The sequence below is a fragment of the Erinaceus europaeus genome, chromosome 7, assembly GCF_950295315.1.
Source record: "Erinaceus europaeus chromosome 7, mEriEur2.1, whole genome shotgun sequence".
Taxonomy (NCBI): domain Eukaryota; kingdom Metazoa; phylum Chordata; class Mammalia; order Eulipotyphla; family Erinaceidae; genus Erinaceus; species Erinaceus europaeus.
The window spans coordinates 88,905,295-88,923,646 of record NC_080168.1 but is presented as its reverse complement, the minus strand read 5'-3'; positions in this window follow the sequence as shown (position 1 = coordinate 88,923,646).

Genomic DNA, 18,352 nt, shown 5'->3' with positions numbered 1-18,352 from the left:
CCGGCGTAAGGATCCCGGTTAGACCCCCCCGGCTCCCCACCTGCAGGGGAGTCGCTTCACAGGCGGTGAAGTAGGTCTGCAGGTGTCTATCTTTCTCTCCCCCTGTCTGTCTTCCCCTCCTCTCTCCATTTCCTATGCAACAATGAACAACATCAACAATGGCAATAATAGTAATAACCACAACGAGGCTACAACAACAAGGGCAACAAAAGGGGGACAAAATAGCCTCCAGGAGCGGTGGATTCATGGTGCAGGCACCGAGCCCAGCAATAACCCTGGAGGAAAAAATAAATAAATAAAGCAAGCCAGAAAAAAATAGCTTACATGACTAGTGTATTGCTTCACCACATGTATGACCCATAGTCAAGTGTGAACCCTGAACTGAAGTAAGTTATGGTACTGTGGTTTCTTCCCCCACTCCCACCCCCTTTCTGCCTCTCTATCTCAATCTTTTCTATCTAGGGAAAAAACAACTTCCTTTATAGTGTAGTTTTACATTCACAGTAACATTAAGTGGAAAGTACAGAGATTACCCATATACTCTGCCTCCATATATAAATACATCCCAATCTTTTTAAGTTTCTCAGTAATTCTGAGTTAGTACACAAAGGTTAAGCCAAGTTACTACATTTTTCCTTTCCCCATTTGTCACATTTCTAAAAAAAAAAAAGATGATAATAAATAGAAGATGGTATCCTATTGGTATCACATTAGGAAGAACATTAGAAATGTCCCTACTCTTCTACAATTAATATACACTTGTCTATTTCTCTCCAGTGATGAATCTTATCTTCCTTCTTGGAAAATGCATGTATCTCATTGGCAATTCTAGTCTTCTTCCTAACTTGTGGGATTTACCCACTAGCCCTTTTCCATTATACAGTTTATTTTCATATATAGCAGATCTGCTGGTTGTTTTAAAGTGTTTTTCTCTCCTAATGTTTACCATTGATTTCTTCATACAAAAGCATGGGTCACTTTGGGCATTCTTTTATGTCTGTGGTTGCATTTCAGCCATCTCCCACAGACTGAATGGCAAAAATGCCTACAGTTTTCAATAACTTGCCCATGCACATTATAGCCCCATTGTCCTGAGGGATGAAAGCACATGTTCAAGATGAGTCATTCCATTTCCTGCCAACAATAATTGGCAGGCATACTGTGGCTTCCTTTAGCTTGTCACTTTTTCATTTCAGTCATCTTTTTATTTTATTTTTTCATCTTGAAACAGTGTATGATTTTCAACAACAAGTGAAATCTGCAAATGTTTTGTTTCATCTGCTGAGAGAGGGACATGTGAAGTGAACGACGAGTTCAGGAGTCTAGCTTTGCCAATAGGTGACTTACCTTTATTGGTTCCTCAATAAGCATAACATAGTTCATAGTGCTTAAAGAGAACCTCATTCAGAATGGGGAATCTTAAGACATTTTTCTGATCTGATGGCCTTTCATACTTTCAGCAATGTTAACAGACGTATACAGCACTGCACTTTTGTTTTGATGAATAGAAAAAGCTGAAGCAGCAAGTCCAGGGTCATGAGACATCAATGAGGAAACAAGGAGCAACAGTGGTCATCTAGGTCACCCAACCAGTGAGTCAAAATCTAGCAAGAGATGCTAAGTGATTCATAAGTGATCCCTGATTGTCACTATCATACTATTTTTCTAACCAGCCTTCCCCATCTTTAAATTCTATGCCAGTTTTGCTAAGGCTTTCATAAGGAGAGTACTCTGTCACCCCTAATCTTTCAGAACATTTAGGTCAGCATCACCCAATGTCTGCTCCTCCCCATTTTTACTCACCAGTCCAAAGAAATAGCAAAGACATAGCATTGTACTACAAAAGGTTGGTGATCCTTGACCCCAGCCTTCTATTTATTAATGATCAGAAAGAAAGAGGGACCCAGGTGGTGGCAGAGTAGATAAAGTCTTGAACACTGAAGCATGAGATCCTGAGGTTAATCTCCAGCAGCACATATGCCAGAGTGATGCTCTGGTTTTCTCTCCTGCTCTCTTTCTCATAAAGAAACATTTTATGTATTTATTTTTTATTTATCTATATATTGCATAGAAACAGAGAGAAATTGAGAGGGAGAGTGACAGAGAGACATCTGCAGCCCTGCTTCCCCACTCGTGAAGCTTTTTCCCTGCAGGTGGGGACCAGGGGCTTGAACCTGGGTCCTTGCACACTGTAATGTGTGAACTTAGCCAGGTGCGCCACCACCTGGCCCCTATGTATTTATTTCTTTAACTTTACTGGAGCACAGCTCAAGTCTGGTTTATGAGGGTGCTGGGGACTGAATCTGGAACCTCAAAGCATCAGGCTTTCATGAAATTTTTTTACATTACCATTATGTTCTCCCCCTATAGCTCATAAATAAATATTTTATTAAGAAAACAAGGCACTGTGATTAGTAGAAAGAATAATGGATTTGGTGTCAGAAAACCCAAGGTGAAATCTTAATTTTATTACAAATCTGCTCTGTAATTTTGAATAAATTATTGAAGGGGGGCTGGGTTGTGGTGCACCAGGTTAATGCACATAGTAAAAAGTGCAAGGGCCCTCTCAAAGATCCCGGTTTAAGACTCTGGCTCCCCACCTATAGGAGGGTCACTTCACAAGTGGTGAAGTAGGTCTACATGTGTCTATCTTTTTCTCCCCCTTTTTATCTCCCCACATCTCTCAATTTCTCTCTGTCCTATCCAATAAAATGGAAAATAAAATGGCAGCCAGAAGCAGTGGATGTGTACTGCCCGCACAGAGCCCTAGCAATAACCCTGGAGGCAAAATATACATATATATGAATTAATTTCAGAGATCAAATTTCCTTATACTTACATGAGAATGGCACACTGGTGCCACTTAGCAGGTGCAAAAATCCTGGAATGCACTTTATAAACTAATGCTATGTGAATCTAAAAAAAAGTAATATATTATATAACCATCCCTGGAGTAAGTGCCACTAAAGGGGTCCCTTAAGGCATTAATGACATCTGGGCAAAGAGCTGATAAATAGGATCTAAGTAAATTGTAAGATAATGGAGTAAGATAATGGAGGATGTCTCTAGCTGGGCTAGATGGCTAGATTTGACAATGTGTGTCTGCTTTCTTTTTGTTGCTAGTTTTATTTTTAAAAAATTCAAATTTCCAATCAAATAAAATTGCTGTTTTCGGATGATGTGACACATAAACCATGTGGCTCTTCATACCCTCTGGAACTGTTCTGCATGAATATTCCTGTGTTCCAGGTGGTGAATCTCTCCCTTCCTCCCTTGTATTTCCAGAGCTCTGTTATAACCATATTTTTTTATTCCTCTGCTCCTTCCAGACAGGTGCTTTGGTTTATTCTTTGTTGTAACTGCAAGAACCTTACGTGGTGTTTGGCAGAGTGTCAACACCGTATAAAAATTTGCTGAATCAATCAATTAACTTCCTCTTTTCAAGGATATATTTTGGGCATTGGTTGATAATTAATGTCCTAATTACTACTGACCTCTACTAAGACAAAACAAAGGCAAGGTGAGAGTTTTGCAAGTGAAATGGCCAATCCCAATCTGAAGTCCAAAACTGGCTTTGAGATTTTCTTTTTTTTAAATTTTTTTTCCAATATATATTATTTATTCCTTTTTGTTGCCCTTGTTTTGTTGTTGTAGTTATTACTGTTGCTGTTATTGATGTCGTTGTTGTTGGATAGGAGGACAGAGAGAAATGGACAGAGGAGAGGAAGACAGAGAGGGGGAGAGAAAGATAGACACCTGCAGACCTGCTTCACCACCTGTGAAGTGACTTCCCTGCAAGTGGGGAGTGGGGGGGGGGGGCTCCAACCGGGATCCTAACGCAGGTCCTTGCGCTTCGTGCCACTTGCGGCTTTGAGCTTTTCCGCAGTGACCAGCTATCCTTCCCTGGTGCTCAGTAACCTGACTTCTGACTCTCAATATAGATGTACATTTCATTGCTGGTAGATCTCCCTTCTCATACGGACACTATTGGTGTTTTATTCTGTCTATCAGTTTCCATAACCCTCAATAATAAAGAAAACTTGCCATAGTCCCCCCACCCCACCCCCAACCCACATCCCATAATTTCTGGTAATACACAAATTTCTCTTTGAAACTGAGGAGTTTTCTGTGCCAGTAGATATCCTGGGGGATGGGGGAAGCAAGAAGAGAGAGAGAATCTGAGTCACCATCTGTTAACAGTACTCGAGTACAGAGCCAGTTTTGAAGGTTAATGACATGTCACGCATCCTCTAGTGTCTGGTAACAAAAATAGGCTGCTCTCTCAGAACTCCACAGAACAGTTGTTGCACCCTGGAAGATATAACATGCCTGCCAGCACTCCAGCAGAGTCCAGGAAGAAGATTCCTGCCAAAAGCTGGATGTGATTTAACTGCGGTCCAAGAAAAATCAACTTTTACCCAAATTCATATGTGGAAGTGACCAATTTTCCCCGAGGTCAACAAAAGGGCTATAAAGCACTGACCGATCAAACTGACCCTGCACAATGAGTTAACTTTTTTTAAATTTCTTTATTGGGGAATTAAAATTTTACATTCGACAGTAAACACAAAAGTTTGCACATGCATAACATTTTTCAGTTTTCAGTATAAAAATACAACCCCCACTAGGTCCCCTGTCATCCTTTCTGGACGTGTATTCTCCCCCAAACTACCCAGAGTCTTTTACTTTGGTATAATACATCAATTCCAGTTCAGGTTCTATTTGTGTTTGCTCTTCTGATCTTGTTTTCAGCTTCTGCCTGAGAGTGAGATCATCCCATATTCATCCTTCTGTTTCTGACTTATTTCACTTAACATGAATGTTTCAAGGTCCATCCAAGATTGGCTGAAAACAGTGAAGTCACCATTTTTTATACCTGAGTAGTATTCCATTGTATATACATACCACAACTTGCTCAGCCACTCATCTGTTGTTGGACACCTGGGTTGCTTCCAGGTTTTGGCTATTACAAATTGTGCTGCCAAGAACATATATGTACACAGATCTTTTTGGATTGGTGTGTTGGGGTCCTTAGGCTATATCCCCAGGAGAGGAATTGCAGGATCATAGGGTAGGTCCATTTCTAGCCTTCTGAGAGTTCTCCAGACTATTCTCCACAGAGGTTGGACCAGTTTACATTCCCACCAGCAGTGCAGGAGGGTTCCTTTGACCCCACACCTCTCCAGAGTTTGCTGCTGTTAACTTTTCTGATGTATGACATTCTCACAGGAGTGAAGTGGTATCTCATTGTTGCCTTTATTTGCATTTCTCTGGCAATCAAAGACTTGGAGCATTTTTTCATGTGTTTCTTGGCCTTTTGGATCTCTTCTATGGTGAATATTCTGTGCATGTACTCTGCCCATTTTTGGATGGGGTTATTTGTTTTCTTGTTGTTGAGTTTTGCAAGCTCTTTATATATTTTGCTTATTAGCCTCTTGTCTGATGTATGGCATATGGCATGTAAAGATCTTCTCCCATTCTGTGAGGGGTCTCTTGGTTTGGGTAGTGATTTATTTTGCTGTGCAGAAGCTTTGTAATTTTATGTAGTCACATAGGTTTATGCTTGCCTTAGTCTTCTTTGTAATTGGATTTGCTTCATTGAAGATGTCTTTAGAAGTTATGTGGAAAAGTTATGCCAGTATTTTCCTCTAAGTATCTGATAGTTTCTGGTCTAACATCCAAGTCCTTGATCCACTTGGAATTTACTTTTGTATTTGGTGAAATACAGTGGTTCAGTTTCATTCTTCTGCATGTTCCAACCCATTGTTTCCAACACCATTTGTTGAAGAGACTCTGCTTTCCCCATTTAATAGTCTGGGCACCTTTGTCAAAGATTAGATGTCCATATGTGTGGGGGCTTATTTCTGGGCTCTCAATTCTATTCCACTGGTCAGTGTGTCTATTCATGTTCCAGTACCAAGCAGTTTTGATGACAATGGCCCTATAGTACAATTTGAGATCTGGGAGTGTGATGCCTCCAGTTCTGTTCTTCTCAAGATTGTTTTCACAATGCTAGTTCTTTTCTGATTCCAGATAAACATTTGTAGCATTTTTTCTATTCTCCTAAAAAATGTGCTTGGGATCTTGATGGGGATAGCATTAAACTTGTAGATGGCTCTGGGTAGTATATTCGTTTTGATTATGTTAATTCTTCCAACTCATGAACATTAAGTATTTTTCCACTTCCTTGTGTCTTTTTCAATTTCCTTGAGTAGTGACTCATAGTTTTCAGTATACAAGTCTTTCACTTCTTTGGTTAGGTTTATTCCTAGATATTTTATTGTTTTGTTGCTATAGTAAAAGGAATTGATTTCTGGAGTTCATCTTCTTCTAACTTAGTGTTTGCATAGAGGGATGCCACTGACTTTTGAATGCTAATTTTGTAGCCTGACAACTTACTGTACTGTCCGATGATTTCCAAGAGCTTCTTGCTGGATTCCTTAGGTTTTTCTATGTGTACTATCATGTCATCTGCAAATAGGGAGATTTTGACTTCTCTTCTTCCTATATCCCTTTAATTCCTTGCTCCTGCCTGATTGCTATGGCAAGAACTTCCAACACTATGTTGAATAGTAATGGTGATAGTGGGCAGCCTGTCTAGTACCTGATCTGAGAGGAAATGCTTCCAGTTTTTCGCCGTTGAGTATGATGCTGGCTGTAGGTTTGCAATATATAGACTCCACTATCATGAGAAATTTTCCATCTATTCCCATTTTTGTAGTGTTTTGATCATAAAGGGATGTTGTATTTTGTCCAAGGCTTTCTCTGCATCTATTGATATGACCATGTGGTTTTTGGTCTTGCTTTTGTTGATGTGGGGGATCACATTGACTGATTCACGCATATTAAACCAACCTTGCATGCCTGGGATAAACCCCACTTGGTCATGATGAACAATCTTTTTAATATACTGCTGTATCTGGTAGGCTAGTATTTTGTTCAATATTTTAGCATCTATGTTCATCAGAGATATTGGTCTGTAGTTTTCTTTTCTGGTTGTGTTCCTTTCTGCTTTGGGTATCAGAGTGATGTTGGCTTCATAGAAGCTGGAAGGGAGTTTTCCAGTGTCTTCAGTCTTCTTGGAGACTTTTAAAAGTAGAGGTATTAACTATTCCCTGAAGGTTTTGTAGAATTCATTTGTAAATCCATCTGGTCCAGGACTTTTATTTTTGGAAAGATTTTTGATAACTGTTTCAATTTCATTAGCTATGACAGGCCTGTTCATGTTATCTATCTCCTCTTTACTTAATTTTGGAAGTTGGTAGGTATCTAGGAAATCGTCCATTTCTTCCAGGTTCTCTAGCTTGGTGGCATATAGTTGTTCATAGAAGTCTTGCATGATATGTTGAATTCTGTGGTGTCTGTTGTGATATATCCTCTTTCGTTTACAATCTGAATTATTTGGGTCTTTTCCCTTTTTTGTTTTCTGAGTTTGGCTAAAGATTTGTTGATTTTGTTTACTCTTTCGAAGAACCAACATTTACTTTCGTTGATCTGTTGTACGGTTTTCTTATTTTCAATGTTATTGATTTCTGCCCTAACTTTGTTGATTTCTGTCCTTCTGTTGCTTTAGGGTTCCTTTGTTCTTCTTCTTCTAGGTCTTTAAGATGTGTAATCAGGCTGTTTATTTGTGCTTTTTCTTGTTTCCTAATGTGTGCTTATATGGCTATAAACTTCCCTCTCAGTACTGCCTTAGCTGTGTCCCAAATATTTTGATAGCTTGTGTCTTTATTTTCATTGAATTCTGGAAACATTTTGATTTCTTCCTTTATTTCCTCTTTGACCCAGTAGTTGTTAAGGAGTGTACTGTTGAGCTTCCACATATTGGAACTATTACTAATCTTTTGTTGATTGTTAAGTGTTAGCTTAACTCCACTGTGGTCTGAGAAGATACTTGGAATGATTTAAAGGCTCTTAAATTTGCTGATGCTGTCTTTGTGGCCTAACATATAGTCTATCCTTGAGAATGACCCATGTGGACTTGAGTAAAATGTGTATTCCAGTTTCTTGGGATGAATGACTCTGAAAATGTTCAATAGTTCTAGTTTATCTATCTCCTCATTTAGCTGCCTTATGTCTTTATTGATTTTCTGCCCAGATGACCTGTCAAGTTGAGAGAGTGGGATGTTGAAGTCCCCTACTATGACTGTGTTGTTGTTAATATATTGCTGTAGCTCTTTCAGTAGACATTTGATGTACTTATATGGCTTCTCATTGGGTGCACAGATGTTAATAATTGTTAAGTCCTCTTGATTGACTGATCCTCTGAGCATTAAGTAATGTCCATCTCTATATTTTTTAATTTTATTTATTTTAAAGTCTATTATGTCAGATATGAGAATAGCTGTTCCTGCCCTTTTTTTGTGGGCCATTGGCTTGTATGATTGTTTTCGATCCTTTCACCTTGAGTCTGTGTTTGTCTTGTTAAATTAGGTGGGTTTCCTGTAGACAGCATATTGTTGGGTTGTGTTTTCTGATCCATCTTCCTACCCTGTGCCTTTTAATAGGTGGCTTCAGGCCATCAACATTTATTGATATTAAAGATTGAAGATATTTTAACGTCATTTTTGTAGATTTTTAGGTTGTTCTGATATATGGCATATTTATGGTCTGATTGTTTATAGGAGACCTTCAGAACTTTTTTCAGAACGTCTTTCTTGCCATTTAATATATGATTGTATGGCTATGAGTTTTCTCAATACTGCTTTAGCTGTGTCCCAAATATTTTGATAGCTTGTGTTTTCATTTTCATTTCTTTCCAGGAACATTTGAATTTCTTGCTTGAGTGTGTCTCTGACCCAGTAGTTTTTAAGCAGTATGTTGTTTAGTTTCCAAAATCTATGTCTTTTAGTAGTTTTCTGTGTGTAGTTAAATGTTAGCTTAACTCCCCTGTGGTCTGAGAAGATACTTGGGATGATTTCAATGCTCTTGAATTTGTTGATGCTGTCTTTGTGGCCTAACATGTGGTCTATCCTTGAGTATGTGTTGTGTGGATTTGAAAATAATGTGTATTCCAGTTTTTTGGGGTGAAGAACTCTGAAAATGTCCAGGAGGTCTAGTCTATCCATCTCTTCATTTAATTCTCTTGTTTCTTTGTTGATTCTCTGCTTTGTTGATCTAAGTGTGACAGTGGGGTGTTAAAGTCTCCCACTATTATTGCATTACTATTGATGTATTTTTGTAGTTCTTTCAGTAGGTGTCTGATGTATTTAGATGGTCCATCGTTGGGTGCATAGATGTTAATAATTGTTAAGTCTTCTTGGCTGATTGATCCTCTAATCATTATGTAATGGCCTTGTCTATCTTTTATTACTTTATTTAATTTAAAATCTATTGTGTCAGAGATGAGAATGGCTGTTCCTGCCTTTTTTGTGGTCCATTAGCCTGTAGGATAGTTTTCCATTCTTTCAATTTAAGTCTGTGTTTATCTTGTTGGGTCAGATGGGATTCATGCATATGGTTGGGTTATGTTTTCTGATCCATCCTCCCACTCTGTGCCTTTTGATTGGTGAGTTTAAGCCATTGACATTTATTGATATTATGGATTTAATGTATTGTAGTGCCATTATTAAATAATTTTTTATTTGCTCTGATATATTGTAAGTATTATAGTGATGTTCTTGTTTATAAGAGGTCTTTTAGTACCTCTTTCAGGGCAGGGTTGGTGATGGTTGCCTCCTTTAACTGTTGTCTGTCTAAGAAGTTTTTGATTCCTCCATCTAGTTTGAATGAAAGTCTAGCAGGATATATTGTCCTTGGTTGAAACCCTTTTTCATTCAGGGCTTGATAGATATCTTGCCATTCTCTTTTGGCTTTTAGAGTTTGAGTGGAGAAGTCTGCTGATACTCTTGTGGGTTTTCCCCTCTATGTAACTTTTTGCTTTTCTCTTGCAGCCTTTAGGATCCTTTCTTTATCCTTACTTCTTTTCATTGTTACTATGATGTGTCTTGGTGTCTTCAGGTCTGGGCTGATTCTGTTTGAGACTCTCAGGGCCTCTTGAATCTTAATGTGCTTTCTGTTGTTCAGGTTGAGGAAGTTTTCTTCTATAATTTCCTCTAGAATGTTTACTTCCCCTTCCTCTCTTTCTTCCTCTGGCAGGCCAATTATACGAATGTTACTTCTTTTGAGATCATCCCATATGTCTCTGTTGTTGTTTTCAATGTCTTTCAATCTCTTTATGAGCTCTTTTACCTGTTTTTTAGTTTTCTCTAGCTCATCCTCTCTCTGGCTAATTCTGTTTTCTGCTTTCCCTTCCCTCAGCTTCTTTCTTCAGTTCAGCTATTTCAGCTTTCAGTTCTCTAATTACCTCCAGGTAGTGAGTATTTTCCTTGATGGTCTCATTTGTTGTTTCCCTAATTCTGCTAGCCCTTTCCTCAAAAGTTGTTTTCATTTCTGTGATTATTAAATTTATTATTGCTTGCATAGTTTTCTTATCTATGGTTACCTCTGACTGATTTGTAGTTTCTTCTGGGCTCTTGTCTTCATTCATTGTAGTAACAGTTTTATTTGATTTTTGTTTTACTATTTTTTAAATTGATGTACTTTTTATTTTTATGTTCTGTTGTTCTTCATTGTTGTGTTTTGAGTACAAGCCATGCTATGCTAAGCACCTTTATAACAAATGCAATCACCAACCTCATAAATTACAATAGTAACTGAAGCAAGGATTGAAGCAGTTTAACCAATACCAGTTAGCCAAACAATGCCTCCAGTCCAAGAAAAAATAGCAACAAATCCAAATTAAAAAGAAAGAATAAGGAAAAAAGGGATAGCAAGAATAGACAACTATGTAAATCTACTGTAAATTCCAGGGGTAGCAAGAAGAGAAAGGGAAGTAGAACAGAGACATACACAGAGTCCACTCTGAGTCAGATTTCTTTCCCAAAATAATTCACAAATGAGTATCAGTGAATTCAGAAAGCTGAAGAATGAGGAAGGAAGAAAGGAAGACAAGAATGAGAAAAGAAAGAAAGAAAAAATAAAAGAAAAAAAAGAGCAGTGAAAGGAAAGTTTTTTTTTTTTTAGTTAGCTAGGAGGAGGGAGAAGGGGGAGAGTGGATAGAGGAGGTAGGTAGAGTGAAACAAGTTCTTCTCCCAGTCATCCAGCAATGGAAAATACACTAAGAGTTAATTTTGGTCAACCTGAAGGGGAGGGGGGAAGGGACACACATGTATATATAATAGTAATAATAAAATAGAACAGAGTACAAAAACTCCTAACAGTCAGTCGGCAGCTTGGATGGCTCCGGATTGGCTCTCAGAAAGGAAAAGGGTTGGAATTGACGCTGAGGAATTATTCTGATGCAGTCTCCGCCCCCAGGTTTTACCACGCCCCACGAAATCCTAGCAGTGCCCCCTTCAACCAATCCTGGCCCCACACGTTACCCCTGGTTGTCACCCAATAAAAGCCCCCTCACCCCCCCTCACTCTCTCTGGGATCTCGCCCCCCCCCCTCAGCTCCTTCGGCTCTCTCTCAGATCTCTCTCCCATCTCTCACCCCGTGGTCAGGTAGTGGGGACGGCCATTGTTGGCTGACTCCACATGGCCTGAGCCACCCCCCCCCCCATCCTATAATAAAGATTTGTGTACCCCACTTGCTCTGGACTTCCTCTCTCTTCTCCACGGTGCAGCCCGACACCTGACCACAACAACAACAACATGGAATGACACCCCTGGTGAGCCAGGAATCTTGGTAAAGTAAAAAGCTCAGTGGGGAGCCTGAGTTCTCCAGGCCCTGTGGTCTGGTTATAGGGGGAGGGGAGAGGGGTGCGCTTAAAATAGTCAGAAAATTTCCTTTTTTTTTTCTCTGTTTTCTAACCCAAATTGTGCTATAGTCACCTCCTTGGTGTCATCCTTAGGACCCCTTATTCACCGTCCTGCTGAAGGCCACATATCTCTACCCTTTCCAGCAGTTGTTGTTGGAGCTCATGCCAGCAGCTGCTTCCAAGTCATCACCTTGGTTCCGTCAGATCCTTTCTTTATCCTTACTCCTTTCCATTCTAAATATGATGTGTCTTGGTGTCTTTAAGTCTGGGTTCATTCTATTTGGGACCCTCTGGGCTTCTTGAACCTTTATGTCTTTGATGTTGTCTAGACAAGAGAAGTTCTCAGCTATTATGTCCTGAAGAATGCTTTCTTCCCCTCCTTTTCTTTCTTCCTCTGGTAAGCCAATAATGCGTATATTATTTCTTTTGAAGTCTTCCCATAGGTCTCTGTTGTTGTTTCAGAATCTCTTAATCTCTTTTTGAGATCTCTTTCTTACTTTTTAGTTATCTAATTCATCCTCGATCTTGCTAATTCTGTCTTCAGCCTCATTTATTCTATTCTCTCTCTCCCCTCTACTGTTTTCTGGAGTTCACCTATTTTGTTACCCTGTTCTGATACTGTTTTGGCTTGCTCATCTAGTTGTGTTCTTAGCTCAGCTATTTCAGCTTTCAGCTCTCTAATAACTTTGAGATAATTAGTGTTTCCTTCCCAAGTTTCATTTGTTGTTTCTGCATTTCTGATGATAATTCTTTCAAACTCTTTACTCACTCCTGTGATTATTTCCTTAACTAGTGTTTGGATGCTGACCTCATTATTTTGTACTTCAATCTTTGTGGGGCTTTTAGCTGGTAACCTTGTCTTGGTTCATTTCTCCAATATTTCTTCTTGTTGGTTTAACCATTCTGTAGAGTATGTTATGAGGTCCCTCTCTCAGTATTTTTCAAATTACTGATCACTCTTGCCTGGATTGACTCGTGTCTAAGTAAGGTAACTAAAGGGTTCACAGTTGTGGAAACTGACAGTTGTTTCAATATTATTTTAATCCCTGAGTTGGAGCATAGTTCCTTAAAACCCTCTTTTGTTCTTTTTCTTCTCTGTAGGCTATGGGAACCTGAGGGCTTTTAAACTATAAGTAGGCTTCTTAGCTTAATCACTGACTCCTGACCAAGAGATAAAGCAGGGTGGGGCAGAGATAATCTAGTGGTTATGCAAAGAGAGTCTCACAGCCCCACCACTAGGCCACTGAGGTATAGCTCTTCTCCTGAGTTTCCTCATTAGTTGTCTGTCCCCTGGTGTCAGCATAGGGCCTCCCCCCATGCTGCTCCAGATTCTGAGGGCAGTAGCAATGGATACTCACATTGCATTTAGTGAGCCTTAGAGGAGTCCTCTCCTCCCTTTAGCCATCTTTTTGTTGGTGAAACAGAGGGAGTGTCTCAACTGGTAAACTGCCAGACTGTTAACAATGACTTAATCTCTCCCTAAGCTCTCCTCTGTCCATGAGCCACAGGTGTTTTCACTCACAGGCGATTTGGTAGGTTCCTGAAGTCATTCTAATCCTGTCTTGTTTCGGTCCCATGTGGTCTCCATGTGGTATTCCTAGTTAACCCGGGAGAGGAGAGGAGAGAAACACTGCTGCTGCTCTGTAGCCCTGCCTCTGGAAGTCCAAGTTAACTTCCTTTATTTATTTATTTTTACCTCCAGGGTTATTGCTGGGGCTCAGTGCCTGCACTACAATTCCACTGCTCCTAGAGACTATTTTTTCCCTTTTTTTGTCCTTGTTTTATCATTGTTATTATTGTTGTTGTTGTTGTTATTGCTGTCATTGTTGTTGGATAGTACAGAGAGAAATTGAGAGAAGGGGAGACAGAGAGGGGGAGAGATAGACACCTGCAGACCTGCTTCAGCGCTTGTGAAGCAACCCCCCCACCCTTGCAGGTGAAGAGCCAGGAGCTCGAACCTGCATCCTTTAGCCTGTCCTTGCGCTTCGTGCCATGTGCACTAAACCTGCTGTGCTACCACCTGACCCCCAATGGGTTAGCTTTTAAAGAAAACCTCTGGAGGCCAGGCAGTGATGCACCAGGTTAAATGCATATAGTACTAAGCACAAGGACCCATGGTTCCAGCTCCCAGCTCCCAACCTGCGGGGGCAGGGGTGGGGCTGCCTCACAAGTGGTGAAGCAGTTCTGCAGGTATCTTTCTCTCTCTCATCTCACAAGTGGTGAAGCAGGTCTGTAAGTATCTATCTTCCTCTTTCTCTCTGTGTCTCTATCTCTCTCTCTTTTTTTCTCCTCCCTGCTCAATTTCTCTCCTATAAAAAAAAATTGAAAAAACAGCTATAGAAGCGGTGGATTCGTAGTGCAGACACGGAGCCCCAGTGGTAACCCTGAAGGCAGAAAAAAAAAAAAAGAACACCTGCAATTCATTATCACTCCTCAATATACATCTATTCCTTTATCTACCTAGTTTCAGAAAAAAATAAAGATTGTAAACCTGTATTATTCACCTAGGACCCACCCATGGTTTCTTTGGATGGCTAGAAGACTGGCATTATGGTTGATTCAAAGCAAATCTGGGTCCCAGCTTCACTGACAGCCTACGGTTTAATGACTTACTTTTCTATCTCATCAAGAACTCACCCAGTTGAAAGGTTATATCTTCACAAATGTCATTGTATGTTCTCCCCACGTCATCTGGGCTTTCTTATTTTCAGAGCCCTGCTGAGCAACCTTTGAGAATCCAAAACCTACACCAGGGTCCTCCAGAGACATTTTAAGGGTGACCAACTCTGTCTATTTTTCTGTTAACCCAAGAACAAACTGCCTGGTCTCAGAATGAATCAGAGTGGGTTGAAGGGTGGCTTGTAGAAAAGGGAGAGAAAAGGAACTGAATTGTGCCCAAGCTCTTCCAGATCATATCTGTAACAAGTGACATTGCTCTTTTGATCAAGTCGATGTTTCTGGCCAACTTCTAACCTACGTGTAGAATACAAATAAAAATGGAATAATTGTTTGATTACTTGTTAGGTTGGGATGTCCAATTATCTTACACAAGAGTAGACACCCAAGTAAATGTCTGGAGATGTGAGGTGTTGAAATAGTCACTCAAAAGGAAGTCAAAGGTTTGAATTCAGGGTCTCCTTGTGTGACTTTGAACAAATCATTTAACTTATTTGAGTCTCAAAGTCCTCAACCTTAAAATTAAATTTATTGTAACAAATGTGTTTTCAGTCACTGAAAGTGGAGTGCAATTTGTCTACATCAGCACTATTCCGTAAACTTCTTGCAAAAACAGAAAATGTTCTATATTTTTGATGGCTAATATGGTATCTACTAGCCATCTTGAACACTGTCAAGCATGTGAAATGTGAATACTCTAAGGAATTGAATTTCAAGTGTCTTAAATTGTAACCAACTTAAAATAAACACATGATGGATGCCTACCATATCACAGGATAGTGCAGTTTTAGTTATTTTTAGAAGTCCATGGTAAAAAGTTTGTTTGGGGGGTGGGCAGGTGGTAGCACAGCAGGTTAAACACACATGGCACGAAGTGCAGGGACAAGGTGTAAGGATCCCCGTTCGATCCCCAGGTTCCCCACCTGCAGGGCGGTTCCTTCACAGGTGGTGAAGCAGGTCTGCAGGTGTCTTTCTATCCCTCTTTGTATTCCCCTCCTCTCTTGATTTCTCTCTGTTCTATACAACAGCAGCAAGAACAAGAACCACAAGGACAACAAAATTGGGAGAAAAAATGGCCTCCGGAAGCAGTGGATTCCTAGTGTAGGCACCGAGCCCCAGCAATAACACTGGAGGCAAAAACAAAAAAAAGTTTGTTTTGACTATTTGTTTCTGTCCTTCTTCCTTTGTTTTTAAGTAGAGACATAAAGGCAGAAAGGTGGGTGGGAGAGAGAGGGAAAGAGAACTACAGCACCAAAGTTTTCCTTCCATGCAGTGAGGGCCAGGCTTGAAACTGACTCATGTGTATGGTAAAGCAGTACACTATCCAAGTGTGCTATTTCACCAGCCCCTGACCATTTCTAACCCTATCTATGACCCACAGTGACTCTGCTGTACTTTTACCAACCATAAAAAGTAGTTTACAAATTATTTGGTATAAATAATTGTAATCTTTTTACAGAGTAGTAATTAACCATTCTAATTATCTAATGGGATCTCTACATGAGCAACTTAAACATCTGTGATAAAACTTTCTAAGTCCTAAAATGCACTGTAAGCACAGAGCATTATTAATAAAATCTCTGTCACATCTCACTGTATGCCTTTGCCAAGTGACATTAGATACCTAGTCACTTCACAAAGAAGAGACAACATAGTACAGGAGCTTCCCTCTGTGCTGTGGTACTTCCATGTGCTGCCTGGGTTCAGCTCTGGGCCTTGTGCATGCACCCTATACAGTGTGTTATTTCTCCAGCCCTGTCAGCACTTTTTTTCTTTTCTTTCTTTAATTTCTTTTTTTTAATCACAACCATGTAAGAATTATGGCAGAGAGTTTACAGAAGCACAGTAAAACTCAGAAGAAACACTAGGCTTTGTTTGTCAAGTGGATGGAAAAATGCCATAGGTCAGGTCAAATTCTTAAATACCCAACTTACAAAAAGTCCACTATAAAACGATTTACACATGACAAACATTGGTTCTGATTCCAACAATGGAACATAAGAGAATATCACCTTTTGATTGTGAACAAACCCAGTGACAAAAGTGCTGAGAACTATCTCAGAGTCATCACAAGTTTATTGCCAAATGGGTCTATGAAGAATCCAAAGTCATATAGATTTTGAACTTGAACTAATACTCATTTCATTCAAACTTATCTACATAAATGTAAAAACAAAGCCGTACTTGAGATAGAAATGATGACAGATAGACAGATAGATAGATGACAGACAAACAAGCATGCAGTATGTTTTTTTCTCCCTAAGCATCAAAAAGTATACTGAGGGGAGTCAGGCAGTAGCACAGCAGGTTAAGCATACCTGGCGCAAGGTGCAAGGACTGGCATAAGAATCTCAGTTCGAGCCCCCGGCTCCCCACCTTCATGGGAGTCGCTTCACAGTGGTGAAGCAGGTTTGCAGATGTCTATCTTTCTCTCCCCCTCTCTGTTTCCCCCTCCTCTCTCCATCTCTCTCTGTCCTATCTAACAACGACTCAATAACTACAGCAAAAAAAAAAAAAAAAAGAATGGGGGCGGTCGGTAGTGCAGCAGGTTAAGCACATGTGGCACAAAGCACAAGGACCCGCATAAGGATCCCGGTTCAAGCCCCTGGCTCCCCACCTGCAGGGGAGTCACTTCACAGGCGGTGAAGCAGGTCTGCGGGTGTCTATCTTTCTCTCCCCCTCTCTCTCTGTCTTCCCCTCCTCTCTCCATTTCTCTCTGTCCTATCCAACAACAACACCATCAATAACAACATAACAACGACAATAATAACTACAAGAAGGGCAACAAAAGGGAATGAATGAATATTGAAAATCTTTTTTAAAAAAGAGTATACTGAGATAGTAGGAAACAGGAAAGAGAAAACCAGATATTCACCAACAGTGATGAAGACAGGCTAACACAGTGAGTTAGAGCAGTGCTCTTCTACATATTTTGAAGAACACTCATATTGTCAATATATGGGGGAAATTTTTTGCAAATACAGATACCTGAGCTTCTTCCAGACATTAAATAAGAAGTGCTGAGAATGCCGTGGGGGGTCTGACATTTTGCACACTTCCCTACTCCTATTAAAACTTAGGATAGTTGGGTTTCAAGCACAGGCTCTGGAGCCAAACATTCAGTGTTAAAGATTCTACTCTACTAAATAGCTCTTTTGACCATTGCTCATATGACCGTGCATCATCTTTTTTTTTTTTTCATATGTAGGCTGGGGTAACAGCAATTATGTACCTATCTTGAGTCTTAAAAAGACATAATTGGTTAATGCGGAAAGTTCTGACAGTTGTAAAAGCTGAAGCCAGGTAGTTCACCCAGCAGAGCGCACATGTCACCACGAGCAAGGAACTGGGTTCAAGTACCCATGCCCACCTGCATGGAATTTGAGGAACTTCACAAGTGATGAAGCAGTACTGCAAGTATCTCTTTTTCCCTCTTCCCTTCTTTTTCCCTCTCCCCTCTGTTTCCTCTCTGTCTCTGTCAGCAAAAGAAAAAAATAAAAACTTATTATGACCAGTGAAGTCATGTGCAGACACTAAGCCCCAGCAATAACCTTGGTGGCAGAAACAAACAAACAAACAAAAAACACTATGTTGATTATAGTAAAGGTGTTATCTAAATAAGTACAACAGATGTTACTTAAAGTCAGTCACTCAGAATTAAACTCATTCTGTCAGTATAAAAATTCAAAAGGAACAAAATATCAGTAGGTTTTAGAGTAAAGATGTCAGTTTGAGGGAGTCGGGTGGTGGTACAGCAGGTTAAGTGCAGGTGGCGCAAAGCACAAGGACTGGAGTAGGGTTCCTGGTTCGAGCCCTCAGCTCCCCACCTGCAGGGGAGTCGCTTCACAGGTGGTGAAGCAGGTCTGCAGGTGTCTATCTTTCTCTCCCCCTCTGTCTTCCCCTCCTCTCTCC